Source organism: Bos indicus x Bos taurus, chromosome 16 (assembly GCF_003369695.1).
Source record: "Bos indicus x Bos taurus breed Angus x Brahman F1 hybrid chromosome 16, Bos_hybrid_MaternalHap_v2.0, whole genome shotgun sequence".
Classification (NCBI taxonomy): domain Eukaryota; kingdom Metazoa; phylum Chordata; class Mammalia; order Artiodactyla; family Bovidae; genus Bos; species Bos indicus x Bos taurus.
The window spans coordinates 55,970,121-55,996,780 of NC_040091.1; the positions used below are offsets into that span (position 1 = coordinate 55,970,121).

The following is a 26,660-nucleotide window of genomic DNA, read 5'->3' on the forward strand; positions in this document are numbered from 1 at the left end:
TAACCCCTGAATCCTCAGAAGAAGGAGGCTGGAATTCCAGGGCCTGGAAGATGATTAATAGGCCTGCCATATTAGATTCGACCCATCCGGGCAACATTAAATGTGATTTATGACTTTGGTTTTAATTGAGATTTTACTGAATTATTATTCGATGCAGAGAGCAGACCTGGACCCATATTCCTAAGTGTGCCAGGCGTCCTGTGCTCATAGCTGGGCAAATATGTTCTGCCCAAGGGTGATGTCCATGCTCCCCCAGAGTGGGGCTCCAACCCTCCGCCTCCCAGCTAGAGAGGCTCCATCTTGGAAGAGCCACAGAGGCAGAGTACTTTGTCTCTGCCCCTTCCTGCTTCATCCATAATGCTTTCAAACCCAAGGTCAAACTACAGAATGAACTGGTTCACAAAATGAAACCATGAACTCCATGAAGTGAAGGTGTAAATGACTTCATGGAGCATTTCCATTCTAAAAGAGAACAGAAGAGCTGGGCAATGTTTACCTCAGAGGGATGACCTTTCCAGGGGTGGAGTTTCAGGCCACTGGGGAGAAGCTTGAAGGTCTTGTCCACAGGCAGATATCAAGGGACAGCCACGAGCTTTGGAGGCAGGGGGGACAATGACATGGCGGCCTTGGGGCCCCCTTGACCCACAGTGCTTGTAACTGTGGCTGTCATGCTGGCCGGTAGCGATGGCCATTCTGAGCATACCACTATCTGTGGGCATGATGGATGGTAAGGGCAGGGAGGAGAGCCAGGAAATATGTGGGAACTTTCTCCCCACCCCCATGAGGCTGCTTTCTGACCTACAAGTGGGAAAATTGGGCTTAAACGACATTTATTGAATTTTGAACTGCATAGGGCCAAGAAAATTACTCGTTAATATATAAAGCACTGCATTTCCCATAATGTGAGTTCCAGTGAAAAATGGATTCATGCTTGCTTCATAGAGAGAAGCTTGCCTTTAAAGTAGTAACGTAAATGTGTCCTTAGGGAGAGAGGGAACAGCAAATTAGATAGAAGCTTGCAATATGATATGGCAGCGAGGAAGCTTGTGCACGGCTCTGCGCCTGCAGACATCAGAGCTCAAGGAGGAGGTAGGTAGTGTAGCAGGAGCAGTATCTTGATCTCCAGGAAGTTGGGCCCCTACTTTCCTTCCCGAACACCTTCTGAAGGAGAGAGAGCTTGCAGTTGCGGGTCAAGTAATGGAGCTTGCACAGTGTGGAGGGAAGGGCATGGTTACAGAGGAGTAGGTGTGGGTTGGAATCTCTCATGGTCGTCTCTGGGCAAGTTGCTTACCCTCTCTGAACTTTAGCTTCCTCGATGGTATACAGATGGAGGCAAAATACTTGCCAAGTGGAGTTCATGTGAGACTTCCTTTAGATACTGCACACAGAGTATCTGGCTTCTAACAGCAGTCCTTTCCTTTACCTTTAGACATTCCTTTGGCAAAATATTCTCATTTATGCCACATTTGTTGAGTTCCTAACCTGCACAACATGGCTGGTGACTCCAAGGAGTGTGGGATATTGTGGTAGGTGCAATGAATGACATGCAGAAAGAAGTATGAAAATATGGAGGAGGTGAAATTAATCCAATGTGAGGATGTGGGGGGAAATCTGAGACAGGTGCCGGCTTTGGTCTTAAGTATGAGCAGGAACAGCCAAGGAAAGGGGCATTCTGGGCAGAGGGTGAGCAGGGGCCAAGGCATGGTGGTGGGAATGGCATGGTTCATTTAGGGCTTCAGTGTGGCCAGAGCATGAGGTGTAGTCAGGGACAGAAGCAGGTGACTCTGGAGGGTCCATACTGAGCAGGTGGACTTTTTTTGAGTGATGAAAGGTAACCATTGAAGCGCTGTCATCAAGGAGGGGACTGTGAATCTGGCAGTCTGTGCAGCCTGGCCTGGGGTGACTGGGGCAGAGTGGCTGATTGGGAGGTTCTTGCTGCAGCCAATAAAGTTGATAGTCACTGAAGGTCAGAAATGGAGTGTTGGAGTTGGAGTTGGGGATGGGCAGAGGGCAGAAACGAGACATTTTTAGGAGGTAAAATGGGCAGAAAACAGGCTTGAGGAAAGAGTCACAGTGGTCTTTGGTTTGGAGATTGCTACCAACTGAGAGAGAATTCAGAAAGAGGAGCAGATGGTGAAGAAATCACTGAGCTGGGTTTCAGACTTGTTGAGTTGGATGGACCTATGGGGCTGCTGGTTGGAGATGACCAGCAAGTGTGCGGCCACAGAGGGCAGGATGGTGGATATACCCTGGCTTTCTGCTAGATGTTCTGGGTCTTCTGCAGCAAAGAAGGCATGGTCTCCGCCACTGAGGAGTTCGTGGTCCTTACAGGAGGGTTCACTGCCAAGAGAACACAGCTCAAAGGGCAATTGACTATGTGTGGTTGAGTCAGAGGAAGTTCAGAGAGCAAGAGAGTTTTGAGATGGACCCTAAAGGATGAGTAGAAATGTACCAAGTCAGGGGTTGAGGTTGGCATGGGGGCTGGGGCTTCCCCATTGACAGGAAAAATACATAAAGACATAGAGGAGCCTGAATGATGGGGATGAGGAGGGTTGCAAGGCCTCTTCCAGCTGGACTGGGGCTTACATTGGTAAGAGAGGGAGCAGGAGCTGAGAGAGTGAAGAAATTCTAGATTGTGAGAGTGCCTGGAGGGCAGGCTCAGGGGCCTCCAGCGGCGTGACTCTAGAAGTGGGATCTGACAGTTTTAAGAATAGCAGACCTGGGCTTTGGACAAATTTCAGTATGCTGCATAAACTGGAGTGTAGAGACACCAAGGATGAAAATGTGGAGACCAGCCTAGAGACAACTGTCGTGATCCAGGTAGAACATGTTGAGGGCATCACACAGGGCAAACGAGCAGGACATAAAGGGCAATAACATGAGCCCCTTCAGAGGGCAAATGTGCAGTGACAACCCCTAGGCTGGGGTGGGGCAGGCGGGGAAGAGGCAAGGATGCCTGTGAGACTTCTATCTGGGATGATGGTGTGGAATAATTGACTGTGAAAAGGAATTGTAACAAGAGTAGAATATGGAGAGGTGGGTGTACAGAGAATGAGTTCAGATTTGGAAAGGTTGCATTTTAGGGATCATCTACGTAGAAATCAAATAAGCAGCTGCTATGTGGATCTAGAGCTCAGGAGAAAGATTCAGATTTAAGACTCACCAGCGTAAACATGATAGCTGCCTCCTTGGGAATGGGAATGGATTGGATCATTCGAAGAAAAGGAGCAGGGTGAAAAGAAAAGAAGACAGAAGATGAAGCAGGGGGAGCCTCAACATGGAACGGGCTGGCAGAGGAGGATGTCTGTAGAGAGAGCAGAGTCACAGTGATGAATCTCCCCAAAGAGAATCAACCTAAAGTCAAGGCTCAGCTCTCGGAGAGAAGAAACGCGCCTCCTTTAGGCTCCCCTCCACCCCAGTATTCCTAGTCCCCTTTGAACACAGCCTGTATCTCTGTACTTTGTAACTGTTTACTCACTTGCTTTTTCATTAGCCCTTTGGTGAGGTTGTCCAGCATCACTGGCAGCTGAACACTTGGCACAGGGCTGGCGCTAGGTGGGGATGCGCCAAATCTTTGAGTAAGAGGTCAATGCTACCAAACAAGTGGCAAGTCAGATAAAATGAAGAAATGCAGGTAACTAGATGGCACTAGCAACTTGAGCAGTTTCCATGTGGTCGTGGGATGGATGGACCACTGGGGTGGGGTTGAGGGGCGGAAGCCAGTGTGCACTGTCAAGACCAGGAATCTCATAGCTAATGAACATCTGAATCAGACACTGCAGAGAGAAGAGCAATAAGTGCACTGCAATTAGTGAAACACAAGGAATGTCTTACGAGTCATCATAAGACGGAAGTTGATACATCGGTCTGAGTAATAAATTCACTCATGTCCTTCCCCTCTTGTCTCTGTACTTGTTGCATCCCAGCTTGTCAACATCTTTATTTGTGATCCTGGACAGAACCAGTGATCGTGTCAGTCTGTGCCTGTTGCAGTATTAATAATCTGGGCTGTGTGTTGATTTGCAAGGATTGGTAGAGCTGTTAAGTTGGGAAGGGATGATGTTTTAGAGGAAGTGAGTATCTGGTTGTTTGTGTCCTTTTGGGTCACTTGAGTCTCTCTTGACTCTTCTAACCTTTACCACCATCAGTTAAACCAATGATGAGTCATGCTGTCATCTGCTCTTCTAAACCAGTACCTGATGGACACCCCTGGAGTCCATGTCACAGACCATCTTCATGCTGAAGATTAAGAACCTCTAGATTTTGAGAGTTATACCCAGGTACAGGTTAAGCCAGGGTATAAGAAGTACGGGTGGGAGGGTCTGGAGTTGGGTGGGAGATAGAAGAGTGATAAGAGAGGTGACTGTTTTAAAATAAGTGGTGGTCCTGGAAGAAGTTATTTTTCTGGCAGTATTAGCTCTTAGCTCCTAAGTAAGCCCTACTCACTCCTCTTGAATTATTACATTTTAGCAGACAGAAGTCATAGTAAGGATTATCCAACTCTGCAGACAAGTACTAACTCCATCTCTGGGTCTAGTAAACCCAAGACATATGATTTCTTCCTAACACTTCTTTCCCAGCTGCCAAACACATTTTCCTCCTCTTTTCTTTAAACATCTGGTTTCTGTCCACGTCAATAAGGTAACACAAACATGTGTGTACACACTCGTTAATCACTAGCAGACCTCAAAGGTACCCCTGGCCCTCATCTCGAATTACACTGTCCCCTTGATGAAGAAAGAAACATGATTTTGGACATGCCTCCAGCCAAACTATTGTTTCTAAAACATGAAACAACTCAGACCTCTCCTGGGGATCAGAAGCTCCAGGTTGGAAAGAGAATCTAGTAAACCAGCAGTGACCTCCCAAGCCTGGGGTACAGCCAGTTGGGTGGGCAGAGCAGATGGCCATGTCCCATATGTCTAAAAAGCTTTGGAAACGAGATTTGGGTTGTCTCCTACTCCTCGCCTGATTCTGCCCACTCGACCCCTATGGGTAGCCATAGTGACGCTGGAAGGATAAGGCTGAAGCACTTTACCTTTATTCTTGCTTCCCTTTTATGTATGAGCAGCTAACAGACTGAGAAAGTACACTCTTTAATGTACAATCTACCCAGAAAGATCAATGGCAGCTTAACATGCATTTCTGTCTAATATTCACTTTGGCAGGTCTTTGTAATAAAATGCTGGTTTTAATGAAGTGCATTAAAATGAGAAGATTCATGGCTAGCCTCTGTGCTTTTATCACCACTGCCTCCCCTTGAGCTGTCAGAGCACCAGCCACTCTGTGGGAAGGAGGGAAAGGGATGTCATTTTAGGAATCACAGACACAAAAAATTCCCTGCTTCTGGAACGATCCATGTTACATGCATACATTTTAACTTAATTCACTTTATTTCTATAATATGAAAGTGAAAGTGTTAGTTGCTCAGTCGTGTCTGACTGTTTGTGACCCCATGGACTGTAACTCACCAGGCTGTTCTGTCAATGAGACCCTTCAGGCAAGAACACTGGAGTGGGTAGCCATTCCCCTCTCTGTGGATCTTCCTGATCCAGGGACCAAACCTAGGTCTCCTGCATTGCAGGCAGATTCTTTACCATCTGAGCCATCAGGGAGGTGGCTCTATAATATGAGCCACCTATGTATTATAGCCATCTATAATATGATGTCTTTCCAAAGATGTGTCTTTGGGAGGACGTTGAGCTGTGGGCCAGGCAGCCAGAGGTGATGGGGAGGAGAGTCATATTATGGGCTATGTTGTTTCCATCCAAAATTCGTATGAAGTCCTAACCCCTAGAACTTCAGAATATGACCATGTTTAGAGAAAAGATCATTAAAGGGGTGATCAAGTTAAAATGAGACTGATATACGTGCACTTATTCAATGTGGCTAGTGTCCTTGAAAGAAGAGATTAGGACACAGAGCTACCGGGGCAGAGAAAAGACTACATGAAGCAACAGCAAGAAGGTCACCATCTACAAGCTAAGGAGAGAGGCTCAGAGGAACCCAAGCCTTCTGGCCCCTTAACCTTGGGCTTCCAGACTCCACACTGGGAGAAAATAGATTTCTGCTGTTTGAGCTGCCCAGTTCATGATATTTTATTATGGCAGCTGTAGCAACTAATATAAGACCCACAGCTTGGGACTGGAGCACTGGGCTATGAGTTTATTCTTCAGAAGAAGAAAGTGATCCAAGGACGTGAGAGGATAGCCCATAGCCAGGTATTCCCTGGAGTGTCAATGGGAACATCTGGAAACTTCTGGAAACCACAGAATGATGGTTTCAGTAGTAGTGTCAATCTCTGTCTCTGAATGCCTGTGAGGCTGCCCCTGGTGAAAAAGAATACACTTAGAGCAAGCAGCACAAGGGTAGTGTGCTTACAATAGCGGGTAAAGAGTTTCAGATATACGGGGGTAGACAGGTGTTCAATATTTATTGAACATTATAGAATTAACTGAGAGAGGGCACAGCAGAGGTGCTAGAAGCAAGACACTGAGACCACATCTCCACCACACACCAGCTACGTGACTGCTCCACGCTTCGACTTTTCTGTCTGTGAAGTGAGAGTAACAGTGGTTCCTACCTCATGGGCTGCTGCTGCTGCTGCTGCAAGTCGCTTCAGTCGTGTCCGACTCTGTGCGACCCCAGAGATGGCAGCTCACCAGGCTCCCCCGTCCCTGGGATTCTCGGAGGATGGAATTAGTTAATACTTTTTAACATGCTTAGAGCAATGCCAGTCACCTGGACAGTGTGCCATCTTTGTTAAGTGAGTGAGTGATTTGGGCACAACTTGAGAAGGTCCATACAACAGTCACTCTCATAACAGGATGCCCGGGGGTGTGAGCTCTTTATCTCCAAGTCACCAAATCCCATCTGCAGCCTCAGAGTCCCCAAACCCCTCATCTCCATTCCCCTCTCCACTTTCCTTCAAGTTCTCACTGACACATCTATTAGTAGACTCCCCCTAACCTCTTCTATCAACTTTCCTTGCCCAAACCATCTTCTCCTCCCATTTCCCTTCCACTATTCTGCCGAAAGTGAAAATGAAGTCACTCAGTCATGTCCAACTCTTTGTGGCCCCACGGGCTGTGGCCTACGAGGTTCCTCCATCCATGGAATTTTATAGGCAAGAGTACTGAAGGGTGTTGCCATTTGCTTCTCCAGGGGATCTTCCCAACCCAGGGATTGAACTCAGGTCTCCCACATTGCAAGCAGATGCTTTTACCGTCTGAGCCACCAGGGACACTTTATTCTGCCAAAGCAGAAGTTTAAAAAAATCATGGCACCTTTTATATCTTTATCTGCTTATCTCCATCACCTAAGGGCTTGGGGAGAAGGTATGGGGAGGCTGGTATGAGTTGGTTAAGGAACTGAAGGAAGTGATGTTAACTATTGTGGATATACTACCTTTTCAGGGGTGAGAGGGATAAAATCAAGCTCTTTGGCACAAAAAGGGTCTTCTCTGGTATGATCTTTGGTATACTCCTCTGGCTTTATTTCCTGTTCAGTTCAGTTGCTCAGTCATGTCCAGCTCTTTGCGACCCTACGGACTGCAGCACACCAGGCTTCCCTGTCCATCACCAGCTCCTGGAGCTTGCTCAAACTCATGTCCATTGAGTTGGTGATGCTGTCCAACAATCTCATCCTCTGTTGTCCCCTCCTCCTGCCTTCAATCTTTCCCAGCATCAGGGTATTTCCCAATGAGTCAGTTCTTCGCATCAGGTGGCCAGAGTATTGGAGTTTCAGCTTCAGCATCAGCATATCTCCTGTTACTCACCGTTTATGCTACACAAATGCAGAATACTTACTGTCCTAGGAATACATGGTTCTGGGTTAACGCTTCTGTGCCTTGGCACATGCTCTGCCCTGTGTATTCTATGTGCCCTGGAATACCCTTTTCCTCCCCCGCCCCAATATCTATTGAATTATGTTCATCCTTCCAAGTACAGATGGCCTCCTTCAGAAAAGTGCCCCTGATTACTGTCCAAATAGAATCCAGAGCTCCTGAATCATCCTGCTCTTATCCTGGATAAGAAAAGAAAAATTGTTTCTTTCCAGTGTATTTAGTATCAATAAATAAATATCAGGAGGAGAATTCAAGAAGTAATTAGGAATTTGAAATCATCTGGCATTTCTTCCAGAGTATCTGGCTGCATCTCAAAACTTCGACAGTCCTATGATATTGAATAAAATGGCATTTTAAGAAGCAAGCCAGCTCTGCAGTGAAGGGGGCGAGGCATTAGAGTCAGAAGAGTAAAGAGTAAAGCTCTACGGTGATAAAAGAGAGCCGGACAGGAAGACCCCATGTAGCCCAAGTGGGCAAGTGAAAGGAATGTCATGTTGGTTGCCATCCTAAAGGCCACGAATCTATCGACACACCTATACCTGCGGTCCTGGTCTCACTCCACTCCATCTTGGGACACCTGAAACAACAGGAGAGATCCTTGGTGACCATAGGACTATCTCCCAGGTCTTAGAATGAAGCTTGCATATGCCATGATGACAAGACAGGGAGACCTCATGAAAACCACCGTCTCTCTGAGCCATCAGTTTATACCTCTCTACAATAGTCTGACTTAGAAAACCGCCCAGAGGAGATGATGATGAACGTCAAAAGGATTTTCTAGCTCAGAACACTGTACAGATTAGGTTTTGCTTTGGGTAGAACTGCTTAACAGTGGTTTGGGTGTTCCCTGTTCCCTGGATCCACAGTCCCCTGTGTCCCAAGGCCTGCCTCTGAGGCCCTCTGGGCCTCCCCTCTTTGGAGATGGCTGAAACAATGCACTCCACATCCCCTCTCTAGTTCCCCAAGGGCACATCTCTCAAGGAAAAAAACAGTGGTCTCTACTTAACAATCCTTTCTGGGTTCACTGGAAAGTGGATTAATGAATCTACTAAGTAATTTTTGCAAATGCATTAGCAGATAATAACAACTTGGTGTGCAACTCAGAGTAATAGAAGCCTATCATCTAATATTCTCCTTGGACCCCAGATGGTGACCCTGGGGAGCTGGAACTGCATGGAAGCTCAGGATGGAGTTTGGGGGAAGCAAACGCAGGACCTGAGACTCATAGCGCTAAGGGGGCACCCAATCTCTAGGCTGATGAATAAACTGCCAGATCCCATAATGGGGTTAGCACTTCTTCCCCTAAGTACATTTTAAGAGTGTAATGGAAAGGTAGGCCTGCGTGGGAAAGGAGAGCCAAAGAACTGACTCTTAAATGTGTCTATATTTTGGTAATATGCTAGGAAAATATAAGTGAAAAAAAAAACTGCAAGGATAAATGAGATAATAATAACCATGGATCACTTTTAGTTCCTGGGAAGAAAAACACCATATAGATTTGAGGTGTTATTATTTTGCATATAATATATATATATAGACACTGTATATTTATTCACAGTGAAGCTCACATATGTCATTCCCACTAATAACATTTTCTTTTCTAGCTCCGGCGTAAAAGGGGATATGCCATTTTCATATGTTCCACACATACTCAGAGGAACCTGCTTAGAATATTTTGGCTGATGAAATTTTCTGGATTGTAACATTTATCTTTTTGAAGAGCTCGCTTCCCACAACCCCACGTGGAGGGTTGTGCTTTTACCTCTCATTGCAATGCCATCTACATGGGGATTTTTGTGTCAACTGCTTATCTCAGGCATTAACCAATTTCGTGTCTGTTTGTATTGTTTATAAAGTGCCGGACATTCTCAGTGCATCTCCGAAGCGTGGGGACCCGGCTCCCTGCCCTGTGGCGAGCAGCATCTAATGAAAACAGACAAGCCCAGCATACTGGAAATCATACAAATACAAGACCCAGAAAGATGCTGCTGGCTTGGGAGTTGGAAAAGGCTAGCTGGGGCTTAGAGGATCTAGAGAAAGAGACAGAAGTATTTGCAGGAAGATTAGGCGAAGGTTGAGTTCACTGTGGCACACACACCTAGCACACACAGTGAGTTCTTACACCAACACGGAGTTGGAAAGAACCTTCAGAAATTATCTGTCCCCTCTCCTGTTTCTCTCCCTCTTCCTGTGTGTCCCTTGGCCATCTGTAGTGGTGGGGATGGGCCATTTAAGTGCAGATCTCTGCAGAACAAGTGTTTAATCTCCAACTGGCTTCTTCTGCCACCCAGCATGCTTCTGGGTGGCCCGCTGCCTCTGCTGTCACTGGCTGGGTGCTCAAAGAATGCAGATTCATTTGAATATTAGTGAGAGCAAGGCGCAATAGAGAAATGTGTTGCAAAGAGAAAAAAACTTTCACGCTCACATGAAAAATAAACCATTTGGGGTTATGTGTAATTGCTCTCTTGGACTTTTCACTTCATTGGGAATTCTCTTTGGAGCGGATAATTGGAAACTCCCAGTTTAATTTATACACACAGTCCTACACAGTTTCGGGTGAGAAAACTTGTACCAGCTTTCAAGATGTGTACATGTTTTGCCCACATGGAGCGACATGTGTATGAGTGGATGAGAGGAAGAGAAGGATGGGGAATGGAGCAGGCAGGATCTGGCTATGTAAATTTAGAAAGAATGCAGAGTGCAACAGTGAGCAGAAGTGGGGTCCCCTGCAAACACTGATTCCTGGTCACACCTTGTGCAAGTCTCTTGATGTCTCTGTGCTTGATGTCTGTCCATCTGCTTCTGCACTTTGTAAGCACTAGAATCCCTTTCTGGTGTGGCTCCAGAGGTGGAGTAGAGCTAACCCTGGGGCTCATCTTGGTATCTGTGAATTAATTCTATCCAGACCAGCATCCTTCGGGAACACCTATCTACCCTCCATCAAACAGACAGCAAACAAACAGAAAACTCTACTATCTGCACTTTTCCTTCAAGGAGCCACCAGAGCAGATGACGTAAGAAAGGGTGGAGGGAGATCAGCACGCAGCTCGAAGTGCCCTCCACTCCACTGGGGAAAAGGACATCGAGGGACTGTATTTGTACGGGGTTATGTGGCCACCTCCCTATAGTAGGACCTGCTCTTGTTTCTCCAGAAATTGTGCTTAAGCTGTCAGTTTCCTCTTGTTAAATTCTCCTTATGACTGTTGGCAATTAGGCCACTGGGGCTCATACTGTACAAATGCAGGCATTAAAAGGAAATAGGACTCTACACTATGGTTACAGGCTGGTAAATCCTAGGGCATATGGGTTATATTAGCCTTACCCTTCGAGCATTTATCTTGTGCCAAGCCTTTTATGAATGTTATTTCATTCTATCTTAATTGTAACTTGACATTATGATCCTCATTTGACAGGTGAGAAAATTAAGATTCAAAAGAGTTTTAAAAAATTGTTCAAGATTATACACACTGTAGAGCAGGGATTCAAACTCCAGACAATCAACCACTGGCAAGAGTTCACCCCATGTTGACTCTCTGATTCACCAACTGGCTGCCCAACCGCCCCTGTTTGCAGTAGAAAGGACCCCCCTCTCCATGGATGGTACAGTCATTCATTGGTATAGGAGGGGAGTTGGTTCCAGGTCACCCTTGGACTCAGAACCCAGAGATATGGAGGGTTGACTGGATAACTCTTTGGTTTTCTTGACAAATTCGGGGCCACTATTTTTCTAGCACTGGACTGGAATATATGCAGAAGGCCCCTCCAGGGAATACCCACTGAAGAAGTTCCCCCTCTACTAACAAGTCAGTATCCCCAAGGTGGAACCCATTTTGTTTCAATCTCTTCTAAGTCCAGTGATTAGGCTACTCAGGTGGGGACTCTTCAAGTCGGTAAAACGCTCATCTTCTTCTCCCTAAAACTTTTAAAAAATTAATGAATTTATTTATTTTTGGCTGTGCTGGGTCTTTGATGCTATACGAAGGCTTCCTCTAGTTGCAGCGAGTTGGGGCTGCTCTTCGTTGCGGTGCACAGGCTTCTCATTGCCGTGGCTTCTCTTGTTGCAGAGCACTGGCTCTAGGCGCATGGACTTCAGTAATTGCAACATGTGGGCTTAGTAGCTGCGGCTCCCAGGCCCTAGAGCATGCAGGCTTCAGGAGTTGTGGCCTACGGACTCAATAGTTGGGTGCATGGCTTAGCTGCTCCATGGTATGTGGAAGCTTCCCAGAACAGGGATCAAACCCATGTCCCCTGCATTGGCAGGAGAATTCTTATCCACTGTACCACCAGGGAAGTCCCTCCATAAAACTTTTAATCCTGGTGATCTGGTAACCTCAGGCTCAGCCCTCTAATTTCTCTAAGCTCTCTGTGGGCCCATCGGCTCCTGTCATACATGGGTCTGTTGGTTGGACATGGCAGCCAGAGTCCTGAGGTTGGTGTTCAGTTTCACCCCATATACCATCCTTAATGCCAGACTAAAATAACAACAGGCCTTGGCTCCTCATGGCTTACTGCCTCATCAAGATCTGAGCCCCGGATCTGAGATGTGGATTTTAAAGGACCTCATGGCATCCTTCTGTTATGCTTTGTGGCCAGTTGGTTCCTTTGAAAACCCTCCCAGCTGCTGTGGATAGCTGCATTTTCCTGTTACTTCTGAGCCAAGCTAATGAGGCATGCTAATTTTGGAAGATGCATAACCATGGACAAATCTACTTCAAATCTGATTTTAGAAAAAAGTTAAGGCCTTTGAGACCTCCAGGAAGTGGCTCCTGTGTTCATGTTGCTCAGAAGGGTCATTGATGAGTAGTGACACTAGCCAAGTAGGAGAAGGGGCAGAGGGGGACAGGCCAGCCCTGGCCACAGAGACCCGTCTGCACATGTGTGCAAAGTTCCATAGCGTCTCCACCAAGCCTTTTCCTCAGCCTACTCACGGCAGCTGCGGGCCTGACAGCAACCCCAGGGCTCCTTCTGCCAGTCTCTGGGCTGATGATCCTTGGAGCCCTGTCCAGCGGTGAGGTCAGATGCTGAGACTCACCCAGGGCTGCTCACTGAAAGAGATCTGCCCAGAGGAGGTGATGGGCAGAGGGAAGGGCTGGACTTAGTCACTCTGTGAGTAGTAGTTTGTCCCCTCTGCCTCCACAGCCTCCTCCTTCCTCCCCTCTAGTCATAATGATAAATGTTTACTGAACACTTATTCAGTGCTTGGCACTGTGCTAAGTACTTTACATGAAAACAACTTAATTCCTACCACTGTTATGTGAGGAATTGGGAGGGAGGTGTAGAGAGGTTAAGAAGCCCACCAGAGGGGAGTTCCCTGGTGGCCTAGTGGTTAGGATTCCAGGATTTCACTGCTGTGATCTGGGTTCAATCCCTGGTTGGGGAACTGAGATCCTACAAGCTCTGCAGTGCAGCAAAAAAGAAAAAAAGACAAACCAATGACAACAAGAACAAAAGCTCAAACAGTGAAAACAAAAACAAACTGAAAAGCCCACCTGAAATCCAAAGCTAGTAAATGAGAGAGGATTTGAACGGAGAACTCGTCCCCCAAAGGCATTAGTTACGCTACTTTTCTCTGACTTCCCTCTTTTCTCAAGATGCCTAATGTCTTCAATTCTCTTTCTCAAACCTTTTGAGTCTCATTTCACTACTCTATCTAGTCGCATATCCTAGACCACTTCTCATTCTTTTATTAATCCACACATATTGGTATTTATTCACCTCAAGTATTCTTTCTGATAGAATAACCTAATTTCTGCTAAAGTGTTAATGACTACCAAGGAGTAATATGTTACCTTAAACAGAAAACCTACTGCATTGTCACAGTGGAGTATGATGCCTAAATACCAAGGGGAGAGGAATTTGTAAATCTCTGGCTCCGCATCTGGACCAGTGAGAGAAAATTCTAGGTTAGGGGAAGGAGAGGGGGGCATTCATTCTTGCACCCTTTGAGTCACATTGTCTTACTGGCTTAACATATAGTACATTCAATAAGTGTTTACTGAAAAATGACTGGATGAATGAATGAGTGAACAAATGAATGAATGAATGAAAATACCTAGACAAGATTTAAGTATGTGGTAATACTAGGTCTGGACAGTAGAGGCCACTGTTAACATTTTTCCAACATCTGTGCTGGTACTAATCATTGAAGGGAAAGCCCCAGGCATGAAAAATTCTGGTTCCCTAAATGATTCTGGGGATAAGAATCTCAGATGAATTTTAAGGTGCTCCCTTCCCTCACTAAGCCCTTCGTCAGATGGATTTTAGGTATGAACAAGGGATTGTTCTGTTTCTTGGAGAGAAGGTAAGGCCCTTCCCCAGCCCTAGGGTGACCCATGCTGTTAGGGTGTCCCCCTGAGACACAGCCCCACTAGGATGATCAGAGAAAATACCTATCCTATCAGACTTTTCTCTTGTGGGTGGCTCTGGGGAAGAGGATGATGGTTGGGGATGGACCACTGGCTAAATATTACTTTCTGGTTTTTGGTGTATCATTCCAATTGGAGCACTACCAGAAGCCGATTTTCCAGATGACTCTCTAGTTCACTCTGGTAACCCAGATAGGAGTCTGGGGAATCTTGTGGACCCAGAACTTTTCTCTAGGAACAGACATATTCTTCTGTGCAGAAAGCCTTGACCCAGTGTGTCCTGTTGGAGTATGTGTTAGTTGCTCAGTTGTGTCTGACTCTTTGCGACCCCATGGACTGTAGACCCCACCAGACTCCTCTGTCCATGGAATTCTCCAGGTTAGAATACTGGAGTGGGTAGCCATTCCCTTTTCCAGGGGATCTTCCCAATTCAGGGATTGAACCTGGGTCTCCTGCATTGTAGGCAGATTCTTTACTGTCTAAGGCATCAGGGAAGGCCCCTATTGTGAGTGGCGGTTGGGATTCCTCTGTACCAGAGCCATCGGAATAATGCCCAGGGGTCACCTCCTCTGCAGGGCCTCCCTGATAAGCTCTGCCTCCCCAGCCACAGCCCTGCCCACTAGATGTACCAATATCTAGTGGTAAGTTCACTGTCGTTTTCCAGGTATGACCCTATGAATTCTTTAAAGGCAGAAACAGTTTTCATTCATCGTTAGATTCTAAAAGAGTGAATGACTGAAGTCCACTAGACTGCACTGTGCTGATCCAAATCAGCTACTAGGATGACCAGCTTCACTACTTTAACTGTCATGTTATTTATGTCGCATGGACACAGGAAGGGGAAGGAAATGGAACTACCTCTTCCTGACTTTGCCTTTGCGGCCCTTACTATGATGACTGCAAGGGATAACACTTTTCTTGCTGAACATAATGAACCAGAGTTAATTTTATCCATGTTTATTTTCAGTTCTGCATGCACAACAGGAGACCCTTAATGACCATCCAACTTGTGTCTTATTAAATTTAAAAAGATAAAATGAATTGCATGAACCATAAGCTTATATGCTACTGTAATCTAATGAGGAAATAACTGATTAAAGTTTACTCAGTGCAGAACAGTAACAGTCTGTATCCTGAGCATATCAAAATAAACATACCAAGAGGATATGCTCAGAAGGTAAATATCTAGCCCTGTTGTTGTTGTTTAGTCACTCAGTCGTGTCCAAGTCTTTTGCAACCCCACAGACTGTAGCCTGCCTGGCTCCTCTGTCCATGGAATTTCCCAGGCAAGTATGCGGGAGTGGGTGGCCATTCCCTTCTCCAGGGGACCTTTGCGACCTAGGGCCCTATGTTTTATAATAATTAGTTGAATGTATGAATGAATTAACCAGTAAGAACAATGCAATAAATGAAGAAGTTCAGAGCTCTCTTTTCCCTTCATGATTGATTATAGGAGCCAAACCCACTGAAACTCCTCTAGGATTCTCTAAAATGGGAAGTTAGCATCAAGAGCTGAAATTCAATCCTGCACTTTCCCCAGGCCATGTTGGTGCCCTCACACAAGGTCTCACCAGATGGAGACCCCAGTTAATGAACGGTCTCCCATGGGGCACCCCAAAGTTCTGTTTTGCAGATGAAAACTTGTCTCAAGTGAGAGGAAAGGTTGACCAATCATTCCAAACTGAATTAGGGGCCATTTGCAGCTCATTTCACTGGGGACTTCTTTCAAGTCAGCTCCCCAAATTTCTTTCAAGTCAGCTCCCCAGCTCTACCAGATTTTGTGTAGGTAAGAATCTATGCCAGGTACCAGTAGTAAAGATGAATGAGCAGGCTACCATCCCTGCCTTGCCGTCTCCCAGAGGAGACAGACATGTCAAGAGATGATTAAAACATTGTGGTCAGTTCCACCAGAAAGCTGCAGTGGGAGCCTAAGGGAGGGGACACCTGGTCACACTGCTTAGAGGGAAAGTTAGAGGGCCAGTGATCTTTAAGAGGGGGAAGAACCTGGGCTGAGTCTTGGGATGAGTTCAATATGAGGTCAAGCACAGTAAGGTTGGGGGCTGGGCAAATACAGGGAACAAGCCCCAGGAAAAGGAGGCTTATCTGTAAAAGAATGAAGGCCCATTCACGCAACTTCAGGTACTTCACTGAGGCCGGAACACAGTGGGAATAAGAGAGATGGAGCATAAACAGGCCAGATGGAGGAGGGAATGGAGGCCTGGATGCTAGGAGTTTGGATTTGATCCTGAAGGGACTATTGAGCCACTGAAGGATTTCCTAATACATATGAAAGGAGGCTGCTATTGGCTTTGAACCTCTGCACTTAGCTTAGAGATGAGTTGTCAGAATGTGGGAGTTTGATGGAGGTGAAATCAGACCCAGAAGCAGCTGGATGCAGGGGGCTGGAAACCAGGAGCTTGGGCCCCCAGTTCAGGCTCTGTCACTGAACCCCTCTGAAGCTGGAGGCTCTTGGTGGCCAGCCTCTGGGCTTGCATTACCCTACCTGGTCCACAAGGCTGTCACGAGCCTCTTGTGCTGGCTCCCATGACCCCTGAATGTTGTAACTCTCATCCCCCGAGGCCGCCCTTGTTGGTTCACTTGTCCACATGCCCCCACGGACTGTGAGCTCCTAGAGAGCAAGGACCTTGTTCGGTTCAACATGGTGTCCCTAGTGCCCAGCACAGAACAGCCACATAGAAGGTGCTTAACAAATACTGTTCAGTGACCTAATGAGTGAATGAATGCACGGATAAACTGTCATAACCTCTCTGAGCCTTTACCTTATATAGTGTGAAAGTGTTAGTCGCTCAGTCGTGTCCGACTCTTTGCGACCCCATGGACTGTAGCCCACCAAGTTCCTCCGTCCATGGGATTCTCCAGGTAAGAATCCTGGAGTGGGTAAACATTCCCTTCTTCGGGGGATCATCCCTTGACCCAGGGATGGAACCTGGGTCTCCTGCATTGCAGGCAGATCCTTTACCATTTGAGCCACCAAGGAAGCCCCCATTTATTTTATATCAGTTCAGTTCAGTTCAGTCACTCAGTCGTGTCCGACTCTTTGTGACCCCATGAACTGCAGCATGCCAGGCCTCCCTGTCCATCACCAACTCCCGGAGTTCACTCAAACTCACGTCCATCGAGTTGGTGATGTCATCCAGCCATCTGTCGTCCCCTTTTCCTCCTGCCCCCAATCCCTCCCAGCATCAGAGTCTTTTCCAATGAGTCAACTCTTCACATGAGGGGGCCAAAGTACTGGAGTTTCAGCTTTAGCATCATTCCTTCCAAAGAACACCGAGGACTGATCTCCTTTAGAATGGACTGGTTGGATCTCCTTGCAGTCCAAGGGACTCTCAAGAGTCTTCTCCAAAACCAGAGTTCAAAAGCATCAATTCTTCAGCACTCAGCTTTCTTCACAGTCCAACTCTCACATCCATACGTGACCACAGGAAAAACCATAGCCTTGACTAGACAGACCTTTGTTGGCAAAGTAATGTCTCTGCTTTTGAATATGCTATCTAGATTGGTCATAACTTTCCTTCCAAGGAGTAAGCGTCTTTTAATTTCACGGCTGCAGTCACCATCTGCAGTGATTTTGGAGCCCAGAAAAATAAAGTCTGGCACTGTTTCCACTGTTTCCCCATCTATTTGCCATGAACTGGTGGGACCAGATGCCATGATCTTCGTTTTCTGAATGTTGAGCTTTAAGCCAACTTTTTCACTCTCCGCTTGCACTTTTTCAAGAGGCTTTTGAGTTCCTCTTCACTTTCTGCCATAAGGGTGGTGTCATCTGCATATCTGAGGTTATTGGTATTCTCCCGGCAATCTTGATTCCAGCTTGTGCTTCTTCCAGCCCAGCATTTCTCATGATGTATTCTGCATATAAGTTAAGTAAGCAGGATGACAATATACAGCCTTTTCCTATTTGGAACCAGTCTGTTGTTCCACGTCCAGTTCTAACTGTTGCTTCCTGACCTGCATATAGATTTCTCAAGAGGCAGGTCAGGTGGTCTCATATTCCCATCTCTTTCAGAATTTTCCATAGTTTATTGTGATACACACTTTATATACTTATTGGCAAAATTAAAGCTATCTCAGAGGAATTCCCTGATTAGGGCTCTGCTCACTCTGGGGAGGGCCTGGGTTTAATCTCTGGGTGGGGGGTGGGGTCTTAAGATCCCACAAACCATGCAGTCAAAAAAACAGGAAACCATCTCTGTGCTCCCGTGAATCCCTTCATTCTAACCACCTCTAATCTCTGCATTCACTGCTTTTGCTGTCTCCCACGGTCTTCCACCTTCTTGCTCCCTTCTTCCTGGCATTGGCTCTTGCCAGTTTCTCTTCTAGGAGTCCTGGGGGCACCGTGTGTGTTCCTGTGTCCTGTGCTCAGGTGTGGTGCTCCAGTCCTTCACTTGACCTTGGCTTCTGTATTCGATCTGTCCCCTCCTTTGTCCTCCCCACTCTCTGCCTCTGCAGCCCACATACCCCTTGCCTACTCTGCTTTCCTCTCTCTCTCCCTCTCTGACCCTTGCCTGTTTATTTCCACTGAGTCCTCCTTTGCTTCCCCAGTAGTTCTCATCCTCATGAAATTTCTACTAACCCAATTTCCTGTTTGGCTTCTGCTCCTGGCACTTGGTTCTAACTGACCTCCAGACTCTTTTCTCCATTTATTCTGAGCAGAACAAATTGGTGATGATAATGGTACAGATGCTATTTCAAGAAAGGAATAAAGAAGGGGAAGATGTCTTTGAAGGGACTGGCAGGTCAGCTGTGGAAGGAAGGAGGACCACCACTGGCTCCATCACTGAGCATACCTTGTCCTTGGATGGAGCTTCAGAGAATCTGGGAGCATATCATGAGCATCTGGAACTGTTCCTTCCACAAAATAATCTATCAGAATGCAGAAAAATAATTGTTTCCCTCAATGATCCCGGCAAAGATGTTTGCTCTCCTGAAGGACCTCGAGGCACTCATAAAACTAGGAAAACTGAGTTAAGTGCTTTTTATTAAACCATTAAGAGTTTTTATTCAGCTAAGACAAATGTCTTCACTGAAGGATACAGAGTTTGATAGTATAGAAAATACCCAGATGAAAACTTGTCTGAATAAATTAGACTGATGCATGTGGCATTTCGGGCTCTGACTGTCTGATTCCCTCCTTCATTTGATTCCCTTCTTCAGCCCTAACCTGCCAACCAAGAAAATATTCTCTAATGATGGACTCACGGAGTCTGGGGAGGAGGAGGGGAGCAGGCATGAGAGAGAGGTCTTGACTGCATGGAAGAGTCCCAAACTGCAAACGGCTTTGTAAGAGCCTTACCTCTAAGACAGAGGTAGCAAGGAACCCATTTTCCTTCCTCCATAGCCAAGGGCTCCCAGACCTTTGTGGCCTCATCCACTTTGCCAGCTCCAGGGAGGCTGAATGGCAGACCAAGGAGACTGGAACTTTGGAAATGAGGAAGGGCAGGCAGAAATGCAGAACTCACATCCAGTTTCAGGGCACTCAAATCTTTCGTCTGCCATGAAATATATGAGGGTGTAGACTCAGAGAAAGTGAAAGTGTTAGTGGCTCGGTTGTGTCCGACTCTTTGCGACTCCATGGACTGTAGCCTGCCAGGCTCCTCTGCACATGGAATTCTCCAGGCAAAAATATTAGAGTGGGTTGCCATGCCCTGCTCCAGGGGATCTTCCCAACCCAGGGATGGAACCTGGGTTTCCTGCATTGCAGGCGGATTCTTTTACCATTTTTGAGGCTCAGCGAAGACACATTTAAAGATTCTTACTCCCAGCTTTCCTGTCGCACCTGCCAGATCCTTTGTGACCCTAGAACAGATTCTTTGGGGGGACCTCATATCTCTGCCTTCAGCTGTTTTCCCACTTTTCCAAAATGGAAAAAGTACTGGTGATGAGCATCTTGTGTGCCAAGAGATTTAGTACAATAATGTTTATTTATAAGGAGTAAAACTGAGCCCGCACTGTGAGTTTGCAATGGCTCAGAGTTAATAATAGTAATAGCTAATATTTATTGGGTATTGACCATGTCCCAGGCACCAAGCCAAGCGTTTTACATACAACGTCTTCTTTTGTCCTCACAACAGCTCTCGGGGGAATATGCTGTCATCCCCATCCTTTTGATGATGTACCCAGGGTTCAAAAGGTGCTTTAACTTACTCAAGGCCACTGTAAGACTCATCCAGTTGAAGGTCTTCCCAGCATCCTTTTCCCTGTGGAACTGACTAGCTTCCTTCCTTCCTCTTCCCCTTGCCCTCCATCTACTCACGTGGCTACTGAGGGAGCTGCTATGGTTTCCTGTGATCCTCCCCTGCCAGTCATTCCTTCCCCAAAGCATTTTTGAAGCTGGGAAGAGTGACTGTGATCAATCTGAAGTTCTCATGTGTGATGGTAGCCACATTACCTGGCATGTGACCTGGGAGAGGAAGCAGAGAGTCAGGAATGACCACACACACTCCCAGGCACACTGATGATCTTTAAGTCCTTGGCCCCAGTTGCTCCTGAGGCCCAATTTGCATTCTTGGGTTCCACCAGCCACCCTTGGGGTGCTTATAAGAAAGACTCTCCTTTGCTTTAGCTACTTCAAATTGGTCTCAGGAAAGCAGTGTCATGCAGTGGAGACATGCATGGCCTTTGGCATCAGGCAACCTAAGCATAAACCCAAGTTCATCAATTTCTGGTTGTGTGATCTTGAGCAAATGGCTCACTACCTCTTGCCTCAACTTCCTCTGAAAAATGGGAATAATAATAGTACCTACTGCAGAAGGTTTTGGGGGGATTATAATGCAGGTACGTACTTAGCGCCATACCTGATATAGGATGAGGTTCCAAAAAAAAAAAAAAGTGACCTTTATTTAATACAAATTTTAATTGTAATTTGAGTTATTATCATAAACATTATTTCTCCTGATGATCTGTAGAGTCACAGTGTTCTAGTTAAGGTTTTCTGGTGGTATTGGGGATTTTGAGCTGACCACCCAAATTTCCAAAATTGCTCTGTGCAGAGAGGGTGGAGTTGGGTGTGTGGATGGCTGTGAATATTCCTGTGAGGGTCTTAGCTGAGGGCATTGAGCTGGTGCTTTCCTGCAGGACTGGGGGCAGTTCCAAAAATAAGAGTTAATAATATCTTCAGGAGACTGCCCTTCTGTGCAAATCATGAGGTGGGGGTGCAGGAAAGCAGAGAGTCAGATTGATTTTTAAAAGGCTGAACTTCCAGGCTGTTGTAAGAAGCAGCCAGCAAATGAGAGATCTATAGACTCTGTGAACACACAGCGCATCACCGCGAGTGGTCTGGGAGATGGATTAGGCATTGAGGAGGAGTATCTGCAGAACAAAAGTTTTTATATGATGTCAGAATGTGAAAGTTCCCAGAACTGCTTTTTTTTTTTTTTTTTTTTTATGGGCAAAGTTGGGTGGGGAGAGAAGAGTGGAGAAGGAAATTAAATTTCTTAAAATGATCACTGCTGAGGATTAAATGCTGGTTGGAAGAAAGTGCTAGAAGCCAGATGTGATTTGGGAATGCACTGAAGGGCAATGGAGGGGAATAGATTCAATACAATCCTGCCTGGTTTTTCTGCTGGACTGGGAAATTGATTTAAGGTGAGCTGGGCAGAGCATCCTCAGAGACCCTGTAAAGTTGGGCAGATTTGTTACTGGGTCCAGCTTTACAGGCTTTCTGGGCAACTCTCTCCAAGAAAGTCACTTGGGTGAGAGCACTCGTTATCCATCCCCAGCTGCCACCAAAGTTTGAGCATGGTCCAGTGCAGATGCCACTCACGGAAATGTGAGAAGATGAAACTCCCAGGATCCTCCTACCACCACGAAAACCTGACAGATCGCGTGAGGGACGGGAGACGAGAAGCAAAGATTATTTGCTGGTCCCAGAAGGATGGATGGGGTAAGGGTTGTGTAGGGTAGTTGGGGAGGGAAGGGTGCTTGCTCTCCAAGGAACACCCAGAAAGGATGGAAATTTGGGGGTAAAGGAATAGGAATCTGAGCACAAAAGAATGTTGAGAGTTGAAGGGATTTGAACCTGCAAGTGATTTGAAAGTTTTCCAGGGATGGTCAGACAAAAGTCACGGTATGCAGTAGTGAATATGTCACAGCCCTAGAACTTCAATTCCCTGAGCAACTTATGCATTTATTTGTTGCCATTTTCACACACATTTACTTTATCTTTTCATTGACTATATTTCTTGTGCTGTACATTACATCCCTGCAATGTACTTATTTTATAACTGGGAAATGTGTGCCCTTTAATCCCCTTTACCTATTTTATTCAATCCCCCTCCCCTTCTAGTGAGCACAAGTTTGTTAGGAATGAGGCTTTACATATGTGAATTTTCTATGTAATTATATCATTCCTTTGAGTATCAACACTTTTAAAAATGTTATTCACACACATTTTAGATCCCTGTCAACACAATAAGGATGAAAGGAGGTGATATGGTTATCCTGAATCTATGGGCAAATGGAGCCACCCCAGAAAAGCTGAGTGATCCAAGGATACGCAGGATGAGCCAGAAACAGCCCAGATTCACCTGAATTCCGGCTCAATGTCCTTCCCTTCTGCCTTCCTCACAAAGGCCAGGTCTACTTCTCAGTGGTGCATGTGGTCCCCAGGGAGTCTGCCATCCCACATAAAGAGGCCTATTGCACCCCACAGATGGAGATCACATGGGGGTCACAGCTGCCTTCCTTGCTGGGGAAAAGTTGGGGATGTCTAGTCCCCTTCAGAGTTTGTGCAGAGTATTCTTGTCCCAGCTTCATGTAAATCATGTTTGCTGAGTGGAGCTGAACGGTATCTTGGCACTTATTTTGGAGGGGCTAAGATGGAAGTCAATGGCACCCCACTCCAGTATTTTTGCTTAGAAAATCCCGTGGACTGAGGAGCCTGGTAGGCTGCAGTCCATGGGGTCGCTAGAGTCGGACATGACTGAGCGACTTCCCTTTCACTTTTCACTTTCATGCATTGGAGAAGGAAATGGCAACCCACTCCAGTGTTCTTGCCTGGAGAATCCCAGGGACGGGGGAGCCTGGTGGGCTGCCGTCTATGGGGTAGCATGGAGTCAGACACGACTGAAGCAACTTAGCAACAGCAAGATGGAAGTAAGGGCTTCCCTAGTGGCTCAGATGGTAAAGAATCTGCCTACAATGCAGAAGACCTGGGTTCGGTCACTAGGTTTGGAAGATCCCCTGGAGGAGGGGGTGGCAACCCACTCCAATGTTATTGCCTGGAGAATCCCCATGGACAGAGAAGCCTGGTGGGCTATGGTCCATGGGGTTGCAAAGAGTCGGACACCATTGACCGACTAAGCACAGCACAGCACAGGGGCTTCCCAAGTGGTGCAGTGGTAAAGAATTTGCCTGTCAATGTATGAGACACAGGTTCGATCCTTGGGTTGGTAAGATCCCCTGGAGGAGGAAATGACAACCTGCTCCAGTTATTCTTGTCTGGAAAATTCCATGGACAGAGGAGCCGGCAGGCTACAGTCCATCGGGTTGCAAAAGAGTCAGACATGACTGAGTGACTGAGTACATACATACACACACACACAGAGAAGATGGAGGAGAGATAGTACCTTCTTGGGGAGACCAGGTAACCTCATCGTCCCTGTAGTCTCATCTCCCTGGGAGACCTGAATGCACAGAAGCTCAGAGTAACATTAATTATTTGATGTTGTGAACATTCATATGAGACCATTGATCATGGGTGAGTGGCCTCTGTGCTTGGCAATATTTGCTTTTTAACAATGCTCACCATTCAGAGTCTGATCATTCTATTTCTCCAAGAGCTTTATATCTATCATCACTTGTGTTTTATAAAAAGTTGAAATTCAAAAAGTTGAATATATATTTTCTAACTTTAACCAAAAGAACTACACACTTTCAGTCTGAATATGAGTTCCTTATAAACATAATACATTCAAATATTAATTTATTTCTTATTCTTTTCACAACGCTATTCTAGCATTTCATCTCCTGAATTCTTTGCCTACTTACCAGTGAGGGAGACTGAACTATGATAATGTACTCTCATCCACAAATGAGAAATCAGAATCCCAGAGTGGTGAAGTAATTGCTTCAGGATCATATAAGTTAGAGGAAGCATCCAGACCTCCTGAGTTTAAATAATAGATTTCATACTATGGCATAAAAATTGATGTAATTATTTCTATTTCTAAATTCCCAGGTCCAGGTTTTTAGCCATAAACTTTTTCATTGCTGGTTCCACAGATTACTTAAAAGTTGCACAGAAAAAGGTCACTCACTGTGGGCCAATGGCCATTGATGGCAATCATATGATGGGTCCAAATTCAGGCCTCCCAGTAACCATTTTCAGAACCAAGTTGGTTTCCTTGCTCAGTGAACAGATTTAATCAAATTGGGGGTCGGGAGGGTATTATTTGAGGGGTTAGTCTCTGGAGAAAGCCCAGGTTTGTTTTGTCTGTTGCTGTTGAATACTGCATGTGGTACCATCACTTAACAAGAGTCATTTGATGATCAGATTGCCTGTCTCCCTCGTTTAGATGGCTCTGCAGATGGATCGGCATTTGCTCACACACAGCTGTGCGCATCTGGCATGCAGGTGTGTTTTCTGATAGGTGACTTGCTTACAAAATGATTTCTTCTGGGAACGAAGACAAGAAATCGCCCAAGGCCTTAGACAAAACTGTCCATGAGTTGGGGCACTGATTTGTTTCTAACAACGGCTTTCTGAGATGGATCATCTGGCCTAGAGCATGAAATACCCATGCTAAAACACTGAGCTGGGTCACAGGATCTCCATCCTCAAAGGCAGGCGTGTGCCAAGGCCTGAGCTGCTTTCTGAGGCTTGACACAGTCTGGAAGGTTAGCGGTTGAGTCCAACTACTCCCATGAAGATTTATGGATGAAATTACATGAACGATTAGAATTTCTTTAAAAAAAAAAAAAAATCCCACGTGGGTGTGGGGGTGTGGGGAGTGAGGGTTATGGATGGAACAAGAGAGGTGGAGAGTTGGTGATTTTTATAGCTGAGTGATTGGTACATAGAGCTCTTTATTTTGACAACTCTTTTTATTTTTATGAATTTAAAAAATTTTCTGTAATAAAAAGTTAAAAAACAAAATCTGTTCCTACATATGGGCCCTCAGAAGTCCAATTCATATTATGAGGCTTTTTATGAAGTTCAGGGAGCAGATGACTGTTGGAGTGCAGGAATGGACATAGGCCGTTGGAGCAGCAGGGGTGGGTTGATGGTCACTCCCAGAGCAAGGAGGACAGGAGGACAAGAGAGAGGCTGAGATGGAGAAGAAAGTGACAATGGACGGAGAGAGGGAGAATGAACTTGACATGTTATTCTCCACCAGCAACACCCACCCCCCATAGAAAGCAGGAGCCTCATCCTCATCCCGGTGGCTGTGCCCTCCCTCCGTCCCCCCAGACTTGCCAGTATCTCCAAGGAAGGGAGCTTGGGGCTCCTTAGGGCCTACAAATATGACCAGTAAAAGGGCTGGTAGAAATTAATGTGTATTGGAGCTACATTCAGTCAAAGATCCAACCCTGATCTCTAAGGTGTAACCTAAGAAGAGGAGAAAGGTGAAAGACACACGTGACAGAGTAAACAGAAAACCAAGGCTGTATTAGGAGGAGTGTTCCTTTTCTGGGGAAGGCTTCCCCAGCCAGCCAGCAGCCTGCTTATTCAAGAGGCAGGCGCCTGGAAGGGTGAGCCTGTGTGATTCAGGCATCCGAGGAGGCCTGGCCCCTCTGATCAGCTGGCTCTGTCCTCACCAGGTGAAGGCCATGGCTGACTTTTACAGTCTTAACAGAAGAAGTGATGGCTACCCTTTCAGCCAGGACAGCCCCCTTTCTGAGCCTTCTAAAGTCACAAATACTCTGAACTAACCTTGTGGATGACCCTTATCCCATTGTCAGCTCCCAGTCGGGTTCCAGGGCTGCCCTCCCTCCTGTCTACTTAAGAAGACAGGCTTGGGGTTGAAGCCCTGGTGTCGGGCGGGCCTGGGGACCAAGCCATGGGGGGCGGGGGGCCAGTGCCTGGCAGGAGCTGAGATCATGTTGTCCTCCGAGGGGTCCATATGGCTGCGTGGCCACAAATAGCTGCACCAACTTGCAGGAGACACCCACTCCTCTGAAACCGGCTCCGCATGCTAGAGTCAGACACATGCTGTCTGTTTCTCCATCCTGACAGGATGATGTTCAGTCCAGCCCAGGGGACCTACAGCCTCTCTTCTGGGAGGTTTGCCTGCTAACCTCAGTTTCTCTTGGTCCCCAGGCTCTCTTCCTGACTCTTCCTCCCTCCTTCCTCTGGGTCTGGGCCTCCCCCTCCTAATTCCTTCTCCTCCACCCCTCCCTCCAGCCCGCCCCTCCTCCCTCCATCCATCCGCAGCTGGACTCTCCCCCAGGGGAGGCGCTTGCTTGTTTGGGCCGCAGTTCTCTGG

At 46.4% G+C, this 26,660-nt stretch overlaps 1 protein-coding gene across 2 annotated transcripts in view; it reads right to left on the reverse strand.

The window, feature by feature from the left end:
- TNR (tenascin R) overlaps positions 1-26,660 on the reverse strand; it is a 487,688-nt gene that overhangs the window by 152,091 nt on the left and 308,937 nt on the right. The window lies entirely within an intron of this gene.